Consider the following 22,326-nt stretch of genomic DNA (forward strand, 5'->3'; position numbering starts at 1 on the left):
TATCCTTTTGAAAAACTCTCTTAATGAGATTTTTGACATTATAAGCTCTTACTTTAAACATATTATAAACGTTTAGGCCCATATTCAAACTTTTCAACAGTAATAACTGTGTTGTGACCTACCCTGTAATCTTTAAAAATCTGTCTGTGCAAGGTATTTCTTTAGTTAACATTCCTCTGAAAAAAAAACTTGGTTGTTTTTATATAATGGAAAATATTGTTTTTTCATATAGGCCCATTATATGTAGCAATAGGTATTTAAGTAATGCCTTACCTTTAAGTTTTTAAAACCCAGAGACCTGCAAATGTCAATCAATAGGCATTCTTGAGCATCATGCCAAAACAGGCACTCCAGAAAAGTAAATAACAAAATAAAAGCTTAGTTTTTTAACAGTTTTTTTTATGTTTTACTACACTTGATCTTAGCCAAAAGGCTGAGAAGCTGATATATGACCATAATAAGGATTTGATTTGATTTGGTGTTTTATGTTTTGAGTTTACAGTTGGACTAGAATGTTTTTGCATCAGTTCAGTATAATCTCTCCCTAGACTCTTTGCTATTAGGAGCCATTTTGATGTACCACTTAAGGTACCAGGCTAGAAACTGGGAGATCAGGAGTTCTAGTCCTGCCTGAGGCCAGTCACTCTTTCTCAGCCTTAGAAAGCAGCAGGGACTTGTCCAGGTAGCCATCAGGATTCAACACTAACTTGAAGGCACAAAAAACAAAGCAAAACAGAAAAGACTATTTGCTGGATAACAGGAAGCTGTCTTTGGTGTCCTTTCCCATCCCTGCTTGCTCTAGCAGGGATGGTGTAGTTATTTCAAAAATTGATGTAGGAGAAATCATTGGAACTGGACCTCCAGGGAAGAAATGGCAGACTGTAGACAGGTCTGCAAAAAGTAGAGCCAATGACCATGGCAGAACAGAGAGCCAGCAAGTAGACCAGCTATTTCATAATTCCCTCTGGATAAGGATAGGACTTGAGATTACCCATAAGTGCTCCAGACAGCTGCTCCTCGTGAGGAGCAAGACAGTGGTCTCCAGTGGGTTTAGAGTTCTGGGAGATGAGGGAATAACCATCTTGCTCAAACCACTTTTGGCATCTTTGAAAGGACCCTGGGTTCGTATACTTCCTTTTCTAATCATTTTTGGAAATTGCTTGATAACTGCTTTTCAGCTATTAGAAACCTTTCGATCAACAGGTTTTACAGTACCGGGTGAGTTTCCTTCAATCCTTAGTGAAGGAAGGTTTAACTACAAGTTTAAAGACTTAAATTTGGTGTGTGTGTGTGTGTGTGTGTGTGTGTGTGGTGAATAAACAGCAAAAGGGTGATTAAAAATTTGATTTTAGAAAGTTACAAGCAGACTAAGGGTCCAGATAAATTTGAAATAAGATTTTGGAATTAATAAGAAAGAATCCTTCCCGTGCGAAAATGGTTTTATTCTGAATTTTTTTTCTTTTTAAAGCATAAGACTTTAAAAATTGGAGGGAGGGAACTAAAGATTATAACACTCAAATTCAACTTACAATTACAGAATGAAGGAAAATATTTTAACATTATACATACTGAAGGATATTTTTGAACAATGGACCCAGAAGTCAATTTTAAGAGTGTCTGCCTCTATAGAGAGACTGTATTTAAAAGATGCTATGGAAGAGGAACAAGTATTACATGACATGATTGAGTCTGATTTGAAAGTGGATTTAAAAATGACAGGCTACAAGAATGACATGGAAAAAGAAGCTGCATTGGACAAAGAAAAGAAACCAGCTGATGTCCTAATCATTAGAAGGGATATGCCAATAACAAACCAAAAGAATGACTTGGATAACTTTCCTATATTGGATTTACAAAAGAGACTTGTTAAAGTTTTGAAGAATTTTGTGAGAAGGGACAAAGAAAAAATGAAAAGAAATCAAGTTCTAAGGCATTTTTGGAAGGGACCAAAGATTAAGATTGTTAGAAGTAAAAGGAAGGAATATAAAGCTGGTTTATTTGATCAAGGTTAAAATACATATGTTGTTATCTCTCATAACCCTTAATGGACTTTTGCTGATCAGAACTGAAATGATGAGGCTTTATGTATTTGTTTATAGATAAGAGATGGGATATGGGAAGAAGAGATCATTTGTTGTATTTTAAGAGAAGGTGATAAGCCACTAAAATTGTTTATATTTGAGATCAAGGGGAAAGTAATTTCTTTATATATTTCTTTCCTTTTTCTTCACTGTATTCTTATTTTTCTTTTTTCTCTTTTTCTCTTTTCTTTCTTTTCTGCACCTTCTATTTTTCTTTCTTTTTCTTTTTGTTTGTATTAGTTTTTACTGTTGTAATTGTAATCTTTCCTAAAATTACTATAAAAAAAGACAAATCATTGGAGCTATCTAGTTTGAAATTGGCTGGGTTAATGTGCTCTAAAAATGAGATGAAATTTTAAAAATAAAGCAACTGCAGAAATTTTGATACTGCCCCATGAAGTACAGTGGTACCTTGGGATACGAACGCCTCTACTAATGAACTTTTCGGGTTACGACCAGCTCTGGCCGCAAAAATTTACCTCGATGTGCGAACTCTGTCTCGGGGTACGGTCATTTTTCCGCCCTGACACGTGGTCTGCGGCCATTTTTCCACCCCTGACACGTGGTCCGCGGCCATTTTTCCGCCGCGCCACGTGGCCTCCAGCCGTTTTCGCACCATGCCGCACTGCGCCGTTCCCGGCCATTTTCCCACCCCTGACGCGTGGTCCGCGGACGCCAGAATGGATTAACGGTAATTACATTGAACCTTATGGGAAAATTTGCTTTGGGGTACGACCAAATTCGGAGGGCGGAATGGATTAACCGGATTTACATTGAACCCTATGGGGAAATTTCCTTCAGGTTACGACCAACTCGGGATACGCCCAGAGTCACGGAACGGATTAAGTTCGTATCCCGAGGTACCACTATATATGAATATATCCTTTCATTAAATAAAATTTTGAAGGTGTTTGAATTGAATCAGGTGCCTTCAAATCTTGAATGGCAAACTCAAATTGAATCATGTCTGTTTCATATCACAAATCTACCATTTGATATGAATCAGGGCTGATTTGCACAGGTCTAAATACTGGTTCATATCAACACAGTTAAAATAGCATCAGTTAAATGAGTAGCAGAAAATCCATAACCCCTGCATTTTATTTTATAAAATCTCAGCAGCATGAAAGATTCCACTGATCAATTTCACTTTTCCCAGGTTAAAAGGGCTCCAAACATTAAGTTGACACTTGCCCTTTGTTCTTGTGATGTCCAGTCAGTTGTTTCTCTTTCAGTGCTAAAATAAAATGCACATCAGTTTTAATGACAGATGGAGAACTAACACATCCCTCCGACTCCTAAGACAAAGTGAAATGAAGCAGTCACTTTATTTGTTCCGAAGCCTCATCTAGCAAATGTAATAGTCGGAAGAAGTTTTTGATACCTACCACACATGTTCAGATAGCTTTTCCACTCATCTACACAACTGCAAGAAAAAGGCTTCTGACCATGTGCTGCAAACGTACAAAAGCCTTTTCCTGACACTGCTAGATGAGACTTTGAAGGAACACAATACACTTCGTTAAGGAAAATCAGCCACCCGTTCACCTCAGTGAAGGAAATCCCATTATCTCCATAATACAAAGGGCTTCATTGAGGTAAAGTACAAGCTTACTACTTATCCATTTCAACTGACTAAAAAAATGTTAACTCCAACAATGGTAAGTAGTGTTTTTGAATTCTTGAGACAAATCTAAATCTTGCTGAAAGTGTGACTTTTCAAGGCCAAATGACAAGTTTTAGTGTAACAGTTATCTGTGGAAGAAAATGACCTAGAATGTTTCAAAAGGCAACAATCTATATGTCAATTTAGCAAGGGCACAATCCTACTGTAAAGTGGCTGATTTTAACAAGTACCTTTTTAAAGGTTGGGGGAGGGGTCTTGCCATGAATCTCCTGATCTGCTTTCACACAAAGCACATAAATGCACTGAGGTTTATTTCCAAAACATCCTGTCATTGTCGAGGACAAGGCAAAAAAGCCTTCTCCTCAGTAGCGGATAGAACTGCAACCACTCAGAAAACCATAACTTTTCCCCGGAAGTGATCTGTATCTAATCCTTGTGTGCCAAACATGACATATCATTAAAATCTTCATGGCCCATTTGAGGCATGTAAGTAGTTACTCTGAAAACTGCCACTGCCACAAACCCTCTTACTCCCTATTTAAGTTAGAGCTGCAGATAGAGAATAGATTCCACTCCCTTTCCTGCCCTCCCAACATAGGTCCTCTTACTGATAAACTCTGATGCTGGTCAATATAAAAATATTCCTAGGTTTAATTGAAACAGGTCCAGACCATGGAGGAAGAAATGTTCTGCTTAATTTAACTGAGTGAAGATATAATCAATTAAAGGCTAAGCCATAATGCAGGACTACTACATAAGGCAAATTCAATTGCTTCCCAAGCCACAGGCATAAGGCCATAAATAAACAATGAAAGCACGTGTTATGTAACTCAGCACGTCAGCCAAGGGGATTGGTTGGTCCTCCTGGGTATTAACAGTAAGAACTCATACTCATTTTATTTAGTACAGGTAAATAAATTTTTAAAAATGAAATGTAAATTAATGTCAACAATAAAGCAATGCCACAATCCATGTAAGACATTTCCTAATACAGTATCAAATCACCAGTATAAAATACTTCCTAATAGTAAAACAACTGTATCATAAATCTATAACAAATAACGACAAGGAAGTTTCTTCTGGCTTTGTAGAAATGATATTTGATCAAGTTTTAATGTACTTATTTGATCATACCTTACCTTTCTAATCTGGCAAGGATTCAAGGCAGTTAATAACAGCAACAACAACAAAACAGTTTTCCCGCATTTTTCTTTTGTTTTTTCCTAATAGCTCTGTAGATTTATCTGTAGATTTCGCTTTCTTAGGTTTGGAGGATAATTTCTTATTAAAAACTTCCTCGTGTATTTCAGGCCTGGCAAATGTTTGTCAGGTTTTGTATTTGTGGGCAAGAAGATCTTGTACCTTGCTTTTTATTTTTTTATTTTTTTAAGTAGTCTGAAGGGAGAAGTACTAAGAATTATGTGGTATGAGGAGGCTTAGCCTAACTGGTGGTACCTATTGCAATTGCCTTTTAATGGGAGACTCTTAGAAGAAGGAGAGAGTTAGGGAGATTGTAAATTCCCCCTCCTGTTTTCTAAAAGCAATACTTTATCACAGACAGTATTTTATTGTCCTCTTTAAGCTCATAACCAAGGGTCTCAGCAGATGTCCATTTCCATGCAAACTGTGATGGTCTTTTTGCCAAATTGTTCACACAGGGTGTTTTGTAGACAGTGCCCCTTTCATAACCAGAGGTTTATCCCCCAGACTTAGAGAAGAAATTGTTTAATTTTCTTCTTACAGAAAAGAAGAGAAACTCATGAAAACTGAATCAGTGCAGATGCCCTTTTCAATCCACAATGTCAACATGTTTTAAATTCAAAACAAGGTTGAAAATTCCATTGATTCTCTGAATTGATCTTAAACCAATCTCCATGGATCTTGATCAATTGTGCAACTATTTAGTGCTTTAACACCAATTATATTTTTGTGACAGATTACAATCATACCTTGATTGATTTATTTAGGCAACTGAGTTGATATTTTTAATCTAAATATGACTAACAAATACAAATTCAAATAAATATAAAACCTAAAAGTAATGTACTTTTATACAACAAAAGTAATATACATGTGATATACCTTTGTTGATTCTTAATTATGTCTATTGGCTGAGTCCATTAGATTTGGTTTTGCTCAAATGTAACAGGTAAGTTACCTAATCTTTTAAATGCCTGAATAGTCTTGTAAGTGACAGGACATCAAAAATATGCTGAGCCCACTCACCTTAGAAGAAAAGGTCATTATGCTTTCATTTCTTGGCCTGCATTCTGAACTATGTAGATAAATCACCATGACTTGGAGGCCAATAAAAATACTCCAAGTCCAAAAGGTCAAGCCAAGAATATTAAAGCAATTGAATACATGGCACAAGAGGAATGAATTCCAAGACAGATTCCCTGTCTCTAGTAATATAATACCATCCTTCTTGGCAAGGGTGGCAAGACATTTTTTTTAAAAAAAGAAAAGACAACTGAAGTGTGCCTTGGATATCAACATGTTGCAATTTTTTTAATTGCCCAGCTGTGACGTATTAATATTTTCTTAACATGTTCTGCAGAATTCTCTTTAACATGTTCTAACTTTCTTCAAAGATAAAATAATTCAACATTTGTTATTTCAGCCTATTGGGAAAAAATCTGTATTTAATTCTAAAGATAAGCACTTGGTAAATGATACATATTTTCTATACTTTTATTTAGTCAATTAGCACTCACATTCAAGCTAAAAGAGAACATAATTTCAAAAGAGATAGTACTCCCTTTATAACACTATAAGCAGTCTGAGGTGGACTGTTATGAACTTTGGTGAGCACTTCAAATGAATGGTTGCTTCTTTTAATTTGGATCTTAGCCAAGTTAAAAGAAGAAAATGAGCCAGGACTAGATATTTAAAAGAAATCTGCCACAAATGTCCACAAATTTATTTTACAGTAATGAGATCTCTAAGCCAAAATTCCATTGGAGCCTGTAGGAAAATATGCAATGAAGACAGATACACACAGCCTCCTTGTCCCAGCATGAGGACATCCCACTAGCCATTTCCACTCATCTCTGCTTGTCTTTTAGTATATTCCCACAGCGGAGACAGTAAGGATTGCTTAAGTTACTAAACTGAAGTGGAGCTTTCCCCAAAATCCCACTTCAGGATACTGTATGCAGGCAGCATAAGATGTGCTAATATCCATTGGCAAGGCAGTCTGAAAAATCATGTCCTGTCTCAGCAATCTTCTGATTCCAATTGGTTTTGCTGATTTCCTGTGGGACCATCCTCTTCAGTTCAGTCCCTGACCTCCTCAGTCTTCTTTGGGCTTTAAGGGAGGTTGAAACTCTGGTTCCCACAGTCACTTTTTTGTTGTTGTTTAAATGGGTTGGTTGGCTGGTCAACTGATCAATCTAGAGAGTGTGGAGCCCTGAAATTAACTGGTCTTCTTTGTTTAATGCAAGTAATTAGAAATATAATTTAAAGCACTTGGCTTTTAGACTTCTGCAGCCTACCTGGGAAGGAATTCCTTTCCAAGTGGCCATCCTTTCCCAGAAATCCTCACTGCTCACTTCCATTCCTTACATGATGTTCACCTCCCATACTGATCCTCACAACTTCCACAAAGTCCAGATCTTCAACAACACTTATCCAGTGGTTGCAACTCAACTAAACAAGTCCTGGCAACAACTAGGTGGCAGCCAAGAGACACAACTCCCCATAAGCTTTTTGTTGCCATCTATTAGCTGAAAGGTCAAACATTCAACATATTCACCTACTGAGTGCCAGTTCCTGAAATTAATCCCTGATATTTCAGCCCAGGAGCTTCTATTCACAACCCTTTGATAGTTGGGCATTAAAGCTGAATGGGCAGCAGGGTAGTATGGACCTGTCCCAAATAATTGTGGTTTATTGGGGGGGGGGGTGCCTTTATGTCAGTGTTGACTCCTGGTGGCTGCCTGGACTAGTCCTTGAAGTTTTCTTGACAGGATTTCAGAAGTGGTTTGCCCTTGCCTGCTTCCTAGGGCTGAGAGGGTATGACTGGTCCAAGGTCACCCAGCTGGCTTTGTACCTAAGGCGGGACTAGAACTCTCAGTCTACCAGTTTTTAGCCTGATGCCTTAACCACTACACTAAACTGGCTCTCAAATAATTGGTAGGGCAGTAAGATTTAGAGCAAGACAACATGGTAAAACAGGTATGTGGATGTGGTCCAAGTCAACTCACATGTATTGATCTTAACTCAAAAAAAAAAAAAAAAGTATATATTTGAGAATGTTGCAAGTATCTAATGGAATAGTTCCATTCAAAATATGTTTTAAAAAGTTGTCCACGAAAACAAACATGGATTCTCTTGCATTTTAAAACATTGATTTATCAAATGTATTTAGCTTAATGGCTATAGGCACCTTACATAGATACAATGATGCCACCGATAAAAACAAGCATAACATATGTTAAAAAGTAATGGAAAAGCTTACAGAGTGTAGCTTAAGCAATTCTTTACAATTCCCTTACCAGCAGGGACCATAGGAGATGCCTTTTTTCTTCTGTGTAACAAAATAATGTATGTGTATTTTTCTGCTTTCCCCTTGTGTTTCGTTTGCCTATGTTTGTGTGTTTCTTTGTCTTGGGAAGCATGGTAGGCTGTATATGCTCCTCTTTAGGTCACATAGAAAGAGTGCCTAGTAATGCAGCCACTGCCCAACTGCCTTTCCCATATGGATGGAAAGGGTTTCTTTTTTTTCTGGATTGTTTTTCCCTGCAGCCCTAAGGCAGATCCTGCACATTTTTGAATCTAATTTTTCTTTTGCTGGCTTCTTCCACTGTCCTAAAATTGGTCCCATTTTGTTCAGTTTTCAGAGAGCTATACAGTGGATGGACTGACAGGCAGACAAAGCAGACAATTTTCAAAATTTTGTTCATTTGGCAATGATACAGAAGTGAGTTGTCATTGCCTTTTTATGGGATTATTATAACTTTTTTTCCTAATTATCAAGTCTAGCCTACAGCCCTGGGATTTCCTGATGGTTTCTGATTCAAATCCTAACCAGATGCTCTGCCTACTGTAGCTTTTCAAGATAGGCCAAGTTTAAGTAGGTGCTATCATCTGCTGAGTGTATATAAAACACAAATGAAAATAGTAAAATTAAAAGGTCTGGGTAAAAATAAAAGTTTTTAAACCCTATCTGGAACAAGGAAGGATCTGTCCCAACCTTCTAGTACCCATCACTAAGGAAAAATGAGCCTGTTCATATTACTGTTATACTGGCACAAGAAGGATTGTAAGACTCTAGAAGATGCTGTAAATCACTAACAGGGAAATGGCCACAGATGGGATTTGACCTGTGACACTAATGAAGATTGAACCAAGTCTGTTTAATAGTTGTCAGTCACTTCTCTACATCTTTCATCTTTCTAAGCAACACTGTCCTTAATCCTACTGAAAACTGCTACTTAATTATTCATTTAATGTATTTAATAAATGTATAGGTTGCCCATCTCATATACATGGCTATGAGTGGCTAACAATTAAAACAGAGTAAAAATAATAAACAATAATTATACTGCTTCTGAGCCAATATAAAGTGACGTAACAAATAAACAAAAAGGAAAGAATTGCTCAGCTTGGAAACAATATGGTATAGATAATTTTAAGGAGATTTATTTATTTATCTTGTTTTATATCCTTCAAGAAGGTTAAAAGTTTAAATGCTTTAAAAAGCATTTCATACTTTCTAAACAGCCGTAACACGTGTGCAGCTTGTTTAAATTACTGTCACATTAATTGATTTGTGATGATAGTAATAGAAAATAATCTCTTGCTATAGGGAATAACAAGAGACAATGGCTTATTCCTAGCTTGGAAAGAATAGTTTAACATGTCCATATGGGAACAAGTAGTTTAATCATTTTTTGGGATTTTTTTAGCATCTTCAGTAAAAATAAAAGCATGGCTAGAAATCTTCTGCACTGTATCATTTTGTCAAAGTGAATTTTTTTTAAAAAGAAGACCTCCTTGGATTTCTGTGTGTGTATGTGTGTGTGTGTGTAAATAAATTCTTTACTGAAAAACATTTTGTCTGAAAATATTTTTTTTTTAAAATTCAATGATATGTGTTGAAAAATAAAACTGAAATATTAAGGCTGCTAATCTTAACCAGGATAAAACTGTTCTTCAGTTGCTTCTATTTAGCACTAGAAATAACTTCAGAATGCTAAAAAAATATCATATCTATATTTGAGCTTGAGGGTGTATATTTTATATCCATTAAGTTTTCCAAGAAGGAGTTTATGTATGTGTGTGTGAGAGAGAGAAGAGAGCAAGAGAAAAGAAATGCATTTCTGTTTCATTTAGTACCCTTAGAAGGAAGGTTCTGTCCCCCAAAGCAATCAGATTCTGTTAGCAATCCTAAAACTACCTCCTCTATATTGATTGATAAAAGCCTATGCAACATCTCCTGTTCTCTCTCCTGTTCTCTCTTCTTAGTCATAATAATGATAGACTATAAGGGGAGAGGTAGTGTATGTGTTTTGCTTGCATGTCATTCAATGTTTCATAAATTACATTTCTATTCTCTATTCTCATTTTCTAGCTCTGGAAAAAGCATCCTTTTTGAACACTGGGGAATCAAAATCAATAACAGCTGGCTTCATAAGTTTGATATGATCTCACACTTAATTTATTGGATGATAATGGAAATTAGGACTTTCAATCAGATGCCAGTTGTCATCTTTGCACTTGATGATAATAATATGCTCCATGTGTGGATGTCTTCTTGGTCAGCTTTGCTGGGCAGACAACCCAGCTTATACAGAAAATGGTTCCTCTAGCATGTTGAACTAAATTCCCTCAATTATTTTGGTTGCAGATTGGCTGGTTTTCTAAAAGTGGATAAATAGTTTGTAGACAAGAATAGACAAGTCTCCAAAACAAATGTGTTTCCCTATATTGATTAGCTAAATATGGGGAAGGTTCAGCAAAAATCTGAGCTGGAACCATACTACCTGCTATGGCAGAAGTATGTCTGGACTAAATCTGGGGCCTGCTTCTTTTCAACAATTTCTGGATCTGTACTAAAATATATATAAAATATGAGTGGAGTACAGCTTGGTTGTTTCCTGACCAACTTATATTCATGTCTTTTTTTCCCCCCCCCAAGCACTCAGAGGATAGCCATATCACCACCTCTTCAGTATCACAATAACATTAGAACAGGAATACATGGGTATGGTAAATGTTTTTCTAAATATTAATGGATTAAGAAGTAGGGTATATATGGATGCAGTAATTAATTCTACCAGGCTTGTACTGTGAAATTGATTTGTTTTTGTTTGTTTAAATCAGTTATTCTAAAACTTCTAGATAAAAGTAATTCTCTCTATACATCTCCATAATTAGTTTAATATCTATCTATCTATCTATCTATCTATCTATCTATCTATCTATCTATCACATAGGCTGGTAATATGTGGTTTGCATACCTTCACATAATAATGTGGTTGTAATGCAGATCACACTGTAGTGAGCAAAAGATTATTAAATATCCTGAGAGATTAAAGAATTGGGTGGAAGTTAATAGGATAAAATTTCAGTGAGATAAATGAGAAGAAGCAAATACAACTTAGTTACAGGTTGAAATGAAGTAGAATAAGTCAAAATCCATCTGCATCAGGAAGGAAAGGAAGTAACTGAAATTAGATGTGATTCCTAGTCAGACCAGAATGTTAAGAGCAATGGTTTAGAATGAAGAGAAATCTCTTCATTTAAAGTTCTCTCAGTGTGAAAGAGTCCCCATGCCAACTGGTAATGGATAAATGCACACACACACACACACATGGACACACACACAATGGTAATTGTTATATATATGAAACTATTCATCCATAGGAGTTATTACATCAGTACACTTTACCTTGTACTTTCAATGCCAATTAAAATATGTATTACCTGTAGAGCAGAATGCATGAGTCTAATACAACATCATCTCCACCTACCTATTCCTCAATGTTAACTTATGCTACTTAGCCCCAAGGCATCTCATTCCAGGTAAGGAATCCAAAATATCTTGTTCATTTGGAAAAGTAATCATTTCTTTGAAATTATATACACATGTATATATAGTACAGTGGTACCTCGGGATACGAATGCCTCTGCTTATGAATTTTTCGAGATACGACCAGCTCCGGCCCCAAAAATTTACCACAACTTGCGAACTCCGCCTCGACTTACGAACCGGATCTGCGGCCATTTTCCCTGTTGCCATGCGGTCGTGGCTTCCTGTGGGCAAGATCGCGGTAGCAAGGAGACGTTCGGTGAGACTTGTGGTGTGTTTTGTGGTGTTTGGAAGGCTTTTGGTGTGCTTCTCAGCATGGCTCCAAAGAAAATGCAGAGCAGGCTGGCAACTGACTTTAGACAGGTTTTTCCCCAGAACTGAGCCTGCAGCTAAGAGGCAAAGAAGAGAGGAAACCCCTGAAGGAGATCTCCCCGATGTCCCTTTGGAGGGGGACTCTCCCTCCAAACAATAACTGCCTCCCCACCCCATTCTCCCTCTTCATACTGTGCTGTACTGTACTTTTTTTCATGTTTTTTAGGTTTAAAAAGAAAATGCATATGTTTCAGAACTGTTTAGCCGTATTTACATTGAACCTTATGGGGGAAATTTACCTCGGGGTGCAACCAGATTCGGAGGGCGGATTAGCCGTATTTACATTGAACCTTATGGGGAAATTTACCTCAGGGTGTGACCAAATTCGGAGGGCGGAACGGATTAACCGTATTTACATTGAACCTTATGGGAAACTTTACCTCGACTTGTGACCAAATCGAGTTGCGACCAGAGTCACAGAATGGATTAAATTCATAACACGAGGTAACACTGTAATTAGGCATGTTGTGGTGCTCCAAATGGCACACACTTATTTATAATCCTAATATGCAGGTGCTGTGTTATGGTGAATAAACCTGTGTCCATAAGAGCATCTGCCTGGGGGTGATATGGGCTGGTGTGTCCTGTCAACATTAAGATGAGTTAGGTTTATCCTTTTGAAATGAACCTGAGAAGCAAGCAGTGATGAAATCACAAATTTACTTAAATATGAAGCTCAAGCATTTCATAGCAAAGTTCTGACACATGTGTGAGTAAAGATACAAAATAAATCTGTCACTGATTTCTGTTAGAACAAAATAACATGTTTTTTAATGTCCCCATAATAATCTTGTTTGGGGACAAAGATCGATTCAGTTTGAAGGGACAGTTGTTTATGCCTGCTAATAGAGAACATGTGTGCCATATTCAGCATATAAATGGAAGGATTTTTGCACAAAGTGAAGGCATAGTGGTAATGTTCCTGAATGCAGTCTTGCTGATTATCCATGCCTGATATAGAAGTATAAGGGCCAAATTGAGATTGAGGACAGATACTGAAGACACGATTTATAGATGAGAATGATAAAGCTAAAGATGATTGTCAAACATGAGTGCTCGTCACCTATTAGGCTGCTATGAAGACCTCACAATGAAACCATACTGATCTCATTGCAAGGATAACAAATTTTTAAGGGTACTTGTTAATCACTGGAGCCAATAATGTTTATTAACCTAATAATGGTGTGCAAACTTTTTTGGTGCAGTTACTATGGTGATACTGTTCACAGTGCATCAAAGCTCCAAGAAACAGATTGGAATTGGGAGCTTAATGAAGGCTCAGAAACAGAGCAGAGTGGGTCCAGAGCCATCTGCTTTATTCCAAGCAAATGATAATCTATTCCAAATTATGCCATTGCTTCTCAAGAGCCAAGGTTTGATCAGTTAGAAAAATAATTATAGCTAACACCTCAGAAAGAAGTCCAAGATACATTCCTAATTAGCAGAAACAAGGAAGTGGAAATGTTACTATCTCTACGTATCCAAAATATCTTTCAGCTTAGAAAGGTAGTCAACGACAGCTCCAACTTATTCATTTATTTTTCTCAGAAAAAGGCTGTGTCTGCAGATCCAAAACACAAGTTAAACTGGACAGAAATTAATGACAGTGTCACAAGGCTGGTAAACAAGGGTAGATGTGGTCAAATAAACAAGCAGAATGAAGCAATGATACCTGTCAAAGAGAATTTGCTAGAAAGAAGGATAGAAGGATTGGAATAATTGAATGTTTTTTCTCTGCAGTTCTTACCAGGTTCTTCTTTGTTTCTCTTCACAATTGTATACTAGGAAGACTGATTTCCTGGATATGTCACCAATGAATAACAATCCAAAAATATATTGCATGCATACAATGGATTGCATTTAGTAGCTTCTCCAGAAAAATCACACTAAATAAATATGGAAACAAGCAGCTTCATATCCCATCTAAAGATCTGCACTAAAATAAAGTTCACACTTTTTGTGCCACATGTTGGTTCACTGCCTTTCCGAAAGGGTTTTTTTAAAAAAAGTAAAAGGTGAAATTTTGCAAAACTATTATGTTAGTGAACTGAATTTATATGATAACAGAAAACTACATTTGGAAAGTTATGATTCTGATTTTACTATAATGCTTAGTTTCATTTAGTATTTATTTAACAGGTGTGTGATAAACTCATCGTAAACCGGGTACAGCTGGTCAACAAAAGAATCAAAGAGATGGTGGCACTTTCCTCCATTGTTCAGTGAATTTGAAACCTTCAGATCTTTTTTTTTTTTTCTGACAGAGAAATCAGTAAATCTAATATGACACTTTAGATTATATGAAAGGAAAGCAAGCAGCCTTCCCCATTTTCACGCTTTCCAGAGATGTTGGGATTTGGAAGCATATGTTGGCTGGAAATTCTGGGAACTGCGGTCCCAACATACTTGGAAGGCAACTGGTTGATGAAAGATTGGCTATCTGAATGGACTTAACTAGGTAAAGTTTTGCTACATTGGAAATATGGGCAGGACATGTCTGCGTTTAAAAGCCATAAGCACACAAATAAGGTAAAAGCTGAATTTCTTAAGCAAGGCATATCAAAAGAATAACTGACTGCAAAATGTAATATAGACAGGAAATATCCATAAACAAGTCAATAAAACAAGACATAGCCACATTCAATAGAGGAATGTAAATACAGGACAAACTTTCACATCTCTTCAACAGCTGGAAGCCTCTTGTCTTCACCAAAGAGAGCTATGAATGCTTCCCAGATTATTCCAGCTAGCATGTAGCATATCTCCTGGGTGGATTTATCCTGAGTCTCACCCCAGGTAGATTTCTGAAGACTTATACAATATTCATCCTCCTAATTATGCACATTTAGTTTGTTGCCTAGTAGTTATCAGAAGTTCATGTGAGTTAGTATTGGCTCGTCTATCCTGCCCTCCCTGCCAGGTGACTGGCCTTAGCAAAATATTTCTAAAAAGAAGAGATAAAACTCTCGACCCAGATTGCATCAGAAAATGACCAATTTGGTCTCAGCCACAAACCAAATACAGTAAAACCTTGGTTTGCGAGCATAATTCGTTCCAGAAACATGCTTGTAATCCAAAGCATTTGTATATCAAAGCGAATTTCCCCATAAGAAATAATGGAAACTCAGATGATTCATTCCACAGCCCAAAAATATTCATATAAAAATGATCACAATACTGTAATATAATACAAAATAATAAAGAAAATACAAAATATAAAGAAAAATAAAACAAATTAACCTGCACTTATCTTTGAAAACCTTCATGGCTGGTGTGAGGGAGACAAGAGAGAGGAGGGCCTGAGGCCAAGCATCCGACCATGGGAGACGATCACCCACAATCCCTCAGCGAGAGAGAGAAGCACCATTGGCTCAGTTGTGATCATGTGACATTCGCCATCACATACAACTCGTATTGCAAGACATCACTCGTTTATCAAGTTAAAATTTATTAGAAATGTTTGCTCATCTTGCAGAACACTCACAGAACAAGTTACTCGCAATCCAAGGTTTTACTGTATAGGGACTGGGGTAGCAGATACCTGGGTAGTCTTAATGGCTTCAGAGGCACTAGTGCCTGTGTACTTTTGGGAACTCTGAAACTTTAACTAGCCATGCTATGTATAAACATGCAGAAGAGAAGCTATTTTATTCAGGAAAGCATAAGAGAAAATGGAGCACAGCACTTAAACCTCTTCCTCATTATAATACTAGAGGTAGCTTTTATTCATCATACTCCAAATAGCTATGTATGAGATTATCCTGCAGAAATTAGGATATTCAAGATGTTCTATTGCATCTCATAATTCATAGCAACAGAAAGTAACATATTGAAAAGGAAGCCTCTGCAGTAAGCATGTGATGGAAACACCAGGAAACCAAAGCCATGGGTAGACAGATGTAATACCACATTTTCCAAAAGTCATAAATAATTTGCTTGGTGAGAATAAAGTGAGTGCTTAACACATCACTGAAAAACAAAAAAATAAAAAGACTGGATTGTGCTTTAAATGTGTTTATAATCATTGATACTGTAAACAGACATTTAGAAAATACAGAAAAGAGCATTTAAATTGAAATTCAATACATAGTACTAAAGAGAAGAAGACTGAACCTGATGACCTGATTTTTTTTAAGATGATGATTGGGGAAATTTAATATGAATGGCAAGCACAGGAGAAGGTGGTGTTTTTATGGATTGTTTTTGGTCGGTGAGCAGAGAGGTTCACTTGAAAGGGACAGCAGAGTATTTTGTGGTAGTTGTAGTGCTGCAGTATGATCCACTTGGGATTGGTAGATTGGCACTAGTGGATTCTCATGGATTCTGATCTCCAACTGTTGCTGCTAAATGCCATGTTGGCTTGTAACAAGTCTCCTTTCATCTGTGATCTTATGGATGAAGTGGCTGCCCTGGCACGTATACAAAGGAGACCAAAGTAGATCTAGCAGGTGGTGTTACCTTCTCAAAATGTACCCACCTGGATTTCAAGTGTGGTCTCAGCCACAAACCAAATACAGGGGGCTCGGGTAGAAGATACCTGGTAGTCATAGTGGCTTCAGAGGCCCTATTGCTGCAGATTGCTGGAAGTGAGGACCTGTTATTGATGTTGGGCTGTATAGATATGGTGGGTTTATTGCTGGGGTACTGGCCTCATTGCTTACACAGAAACACTGCTGTTTGGTTCTGATTTCTTTCACTTTAAATCCATTATTACAGCATTCTGAGACAATGAGAGTGAACAGGTCTTTGACCTTTTTCTGATACCTTTGAGATATTTAAAGATTGCTACCTTATCCTGGTCAATCATCTTGTTTCGCAAGACTAAATGTACCTGTCTTCACAGGACTTAATTGATAGTCCCTGATTATACTTATAGCCTTCTCTGAACCTTCTTAAAATGTGGTGTCCAGAAATGTGATCTCACTAACTTAGAGGAAAGTGCAATGATTATTTCTCATGAGTTGGGAATATGATAATACACTTCTGTTGATACATTCTGTAACTTTCAGCAAATATTTCTAACCTGTTATCAAGCTTCATGGAGCCGGGCAAGACCAAGGAAGGAAGAATGATACAGATTTCAGAAAGGTATCTTCAATGCAAGTTTGAGATAAATACAGACTCTTTAAAATGGTAAATCCCAAGCCTTCATTATAATGAGTTAATTAAGACAATGACTCTTTAAAGTACATTCTTTCCACTTCTCTTGTATCTGGACAAGGTTGCTTCTTCTCAGATAAACTTTCAAATGCCTTGTCTCCTGCTTTATTACAATCTTTCACCCCTATGAAGTTCATTTTGAATGTTTTTTCTGTCTTCCTGTGTTATTTGAAAATCTAATAAAGATTCTCTCTGTCAGGGAAGCTTCTAGGTGTTGGGGCTATATAATTTAGGAAAAAGAATAAGTAGAATTTGATATGGATCCATGAAAATATGCACAGTGTGAATAAAATTGGTAGAGAGAATTTATTCAGAGGCCTTCTAATGAAGTTGAATGATGGAAGATTTGGGATAGAGAAATGTTTTTCACACAGCACACAGCTGAATTGTGGAACTTCATTTAAGAGGATTGATAACAGATGCCAATTTGGGTGGCTTAAAAAGGATTTAAATGACTGGGTAATTTCATACTCTCTGTGATATGAACCTGATGAACTCCAAGAACTGCAAGCAAAAGCTTCCTACAGTCTATCATGGATCTGTGTCCTTGGATGAAGGGCTAAACAACAATGTTTCTCTTCTGCCTTATATTTTAATGTAGGCCAGGGAAAATTCTGAGATTCTTTGAAAAAGAAAAAAGTTTAACATGGACCAGAAGTGCAATACAATGAAAGGCTGGGAGAGTTGGTTATGTTGTGGAGCTGAAGTCGAAGAAAAGTGGGCAGCTATCTCTCCCAGGGAGAGTACAAAGTCCTGACACAGAGTAGTAGCACCTTGGAAGACTGGTGAGGAGATAGTGGTGTGGACCCCTTTTTCCTTTTGCTCATATAAAGTATATTGTTTCTAGAAAGGATTACTTAGCCTGCAGAGGAATATGTGTATAATCTAACAAGCTTTGAATTGTAAATTCTTCCACACTCACATTTAAGTTACTTATAGCAAACTTTGCAGATTGCATCATTGTGCTATAAATCCCTCTACCTTTGAGCCTTTTACTTGTATTCCTACTTGTAACAATTAAGATAAAAAGGACAGCATGAGCTCCCTAATCTAAGGAGTGGCAGCAGTGGCTGCAAAGGAGAAACAATATTTCCCATAAAATATTATTAGCAAATGGTCAACTATATTACTCCCAAGTTATTGACAATTCCTTATTTAATGTACCTTTGGCAGAGTGACAATTATATGGGTTCAGACCATCCCCAAGCGTTATCTGTCTTACTTAAAAATATCCCTGGCAGGGGGTCAACTACCTGAATTGTTACAAAGTCATTGATACAATGTGCTATCAAGCCATCTACAGGTGTTATTGGTTGCACTCCCTGTGTCTTAAGAAAATTATTGAAGGTGGTAAAAGCCCCCCAAGTATTTTGAATCTCAGTGTAGACCCAAGTCCTAGGAGGAAGATGCACAACTGCTGGCTTCAGGAGTCCATCTGCTGCTGTTGGCCTCATGAGATTCTACTTTAAGATTACAATTAACAGAATCCTGCAAGTACTACTCTCCCCTCCCCTTTACAGCCCTAAAACTAAGGAGGGTCTCTTCTGAGCCTCTTGTCCCACCCACTTTCCTACTGCAGGCTAAGCTGCCTTTTATCTGATTGTTCCCTTGGTTGCATCTCAGTACTCTGTTTCCCAAGATCATTCCAGCATACCATTACATCTGCCATTTCTAGGGATTCTAGCAGGTTGAAATGATTATTGGTATTCCTTTCTTTCTCTGTAATTATCTTAATATTTCTTCAATAAATAATTTTGGCATTTCTTTTGGTCTGAGGCTATTGTCACTGAATCCTAAAGAACCTCTTGGTTCCTGGCTGGCCACGGGTGGCCAAACACATACCTTGATACAAATGCACATAGATTCAAATCCAGCAGCAGTCATTTTGCTGACCTTGTTGGGAAACATATAACTAGTGTATTGTTAACCAACTGTGTAACATTCATATCTTAGAGTTAGGATTTGTATTTCTTATACTGCTCTAGTTCTTAGCAATGATGAATTTCAGAAGAAGGGATCCTATCCCTATCCTATACTGATATAGTTTGGAAGATGATTTAAACATTTCTTTTCACATCATTTTTGGTTCAAAAATCAAGTGGTTCTAAATTCTGCATGATTATCATGACAAGTATTCAAGTCAGATTATAACTGTTCATAAGTATTTCTTTATAAACAGTCAAATCCAGCAGACTTCCCCATTATTTTATTTATGTATTTTCTGTTCAGAATCTACTGAGAAATTTTATTTTGGACCTTAGGTTAGCCTTAAAAAATCAAATCTTGTAGGAAGCAGGGAATTTGACTACTGCCTTCCGATCTCTATGTCTCTGAGATAGTAACAGCTCTCAAAACCTATATCTAGGTCCAAGATCAAAAAGACTGGCCAGTATTTTTCTCCAATTTTTAACAGACTGTGTGGGAGCAATTAAGTCCCTAATCCTCAAAGGTAAACTAAATCCTGCAATAATCTTCAATTTTACAAATTTGTATAAGGGCATATTTCTTTTACTAAACTTCTTCAGTTTAACAGACACATATATGTAAAATAAACAGATAATGCTTTATTGTTGAAATACTGCTCCAGATACTAAACATCACTGAGAACCTGTACCAATATTCCAATCTTTTCATATTTATAGCTGAATTTAGTTTGCCACAGTGGCAGTAAAATTGCAGTGTTGCTTTTCCACATAAATTAGCCACATATTTACCATTTGAATTCATTAAGCTGAACTCATTAAATTACTGGTACAATATATCACATAATTATTGAATTAACACTGGGAGTAATTCTGTTAATTGACAGGCATCATTTCAGAAAGAGTGAAGTATCTGTTTCCTAATCAAAACAAACAAACAAAAATAATTCCTTTTCCTGATGTATTAAGGGAGATTTGGGTTGGGGAGAACTTTACTTAAAGTGTTTTATTCAGCTGATGTCAATTATTTCCAGTAACTTTTAATCAGGTCTCACAAGCTTGGATTAAACCATTGTGTTATAAATTAATAGCATAGCAGTATCCACTGGGACAAAGCAACTGGCTTTCTCTATAGTGTTAGTGTAATAACCAAGCTCTATCACTGACACAGACAGAGCAAATTGGCAAGTGATTGGCATACACATTTGTGGTTCAGAATCTCTGTAAAACTGTCTTAGGGGAAATTAATGTACTTGCTGAACCATTGACTCAGCCCTGATTAATGACTTTAGTATCTGTTTGTCAAATATTTATTTGTTCTTTACTGGTATGAACAAATAGGACACAATTAACAAATCACAGCTTTTTTAGCTTGGGCGGCTTGGTCACACACATTGCCTGTGACCTGATCACAATCAAAATATTTGGTAAAACTGTCCACCCCAGAATCCATGCTTCTGGAGACCCAACTTTTCTCCAGTGAATCCAATTGGGGTAAGATTTATATACCATTCAAAAGAGACAATAAAAAAAGCTAAGAAGGAAACAAAAAGACCAGAACACATCCTCGCCAGCAGCTAACACAGAGATTAACATAGAGATTAAGCAGAGATTAACACCAGACAAACAATCAAGCAGAAAACAATACCCTAATCAAGGAACTACCAAGGAGAAAACCACACCCCCACCAACACTGGCAGGGCAAGCTACTGTACATAAACAGGGAGCAAACCCCACACTCACTAGCACTGATGATGTTACCTAGTTGGGTAATGAAACATCCACAGGCAAACAAGCAAGTTCAAAAAGCACCAAGCACTCCTCAGTTCAGCCCTGAGCTACCTACATTCTCTTCTATGGGGTAAGACTGGAATAGAGAAGGAAGACCAAATATCATGCAAAGATATGAGAGCAGTTGTTGGAACTCAGCTGATCTGTTTTAAATTTTGGCTTCATCCTCTTACTTCCAAGGCTGACTTTTTCCAAGGCCAGGAACATCAATGTTAGAAAACTCCCAATCAGAATGAGCATTACATAGCTGGTCAGACTATGGTATCCCTGTGTTCCACTATATGTCATAGCCTTTAACATTTATACCAGCTACAGTACTTATGTCTAATGGGAGAACTGTATTTAATGTATACCTTGCCAATTTTCAGATCAAAATCTGATAGAAGAATTGGATTGTTCTACACGTAATTCTAAGGAAGCAGACTTGAACAGTGCTGAGTTGACTAATGAACGGTAAGGGTGAGAAAAACTGGGATCACATCAAGACAAAATGGAAGTGCTATATGTAAGCAGAAGTACTGGCAATTCTGGGACTGTGTTTAATTTGTTCTAAAAGGGACTGTTGTTTGACAGTGTGTCATAATCCTTCAAAATTTCTGAACTCTCCTGTGGAAACAATAGCAAGAACTGCATTTGCACCAATATTTTTAATGTGACACCTTATGTTTGCCAGTCTGATTTAGCAGTGGATGGTTCATAGCTTGATGAAATACAATGAATTGAATTATGATTTATTTTTTATAAGTTTGCTTATGAACTCCATATTTGAAGACATCAGGATGGGGTACTAAATTATGTTGATCTTTTGAAACAATGTCATAAAACACCAATAATTAAAAATACAACTATAAAGAAAACACCATTTTTTTTTAAAAAAATTAATCAGTACAATCAATATAAGCCTTGGTACCAAAATAGAATAAACAGGAAGAAGACATCCCTCATCTGGAATGCTTGGAAACTTCAAGTTGGAACAAAATGCAGCAGCTATGCTGTTAACCATTGTATGGTATCAGAAAAGTATCACAACAATTACACCAAAAGGTCTGTATTGATTGCCATTTGTTTTCTGTAGGTTTTAACACTTAAAGCCAAAACTTGCCCAGACTTTTAAGGATCTATTTATCTTATTATTACCTGTCAGATTATTGTGATACATAGAAGGGAACATCATGACTCACAATAGTCTCTTATTGGCATTTAAGAAGGATTTTATTTTATTTTTCCTAAATTGCTCTTAAATTATGGCATGCATTACCTCCAGAAAGGTAATTGGTACCTACTATTTTTGCTTCAGAAAAGTTGTTAAGACCTTTTTTACCATGGCTTTATAAA

General features: G+C 36.8%; 1 pseudogene; it reads right to left on the minus strand.

Moving 5' to 3' along the window:
• Positions 1-274: 274 nt before the first annotated feature.
• On the minus strand, positions 275-445 carry LOC112542862 (U2 spliceosomal RNA; annotated as a pseudogene).
• Between the last annotated feature and the right edge of the window lie 21,881 nt (positions 446-22,326).

The sequence above is a fragment of the Python bivittatus genome, unplaced genomic scaffold (assembly GCF_059951505.1).
Source record: "Python bivittatus isolate LINGU-HERP-01145 unplaced genomic scaffold, Pbiv_v1 ctg000850_np1212, whole genome shotgun sequence".
Lineage (NCBI taxonomy): Eukaryota > Metazoa > Chordata > Lepidosauria > Squamata > Pythonidae > Python > Python bivittatus.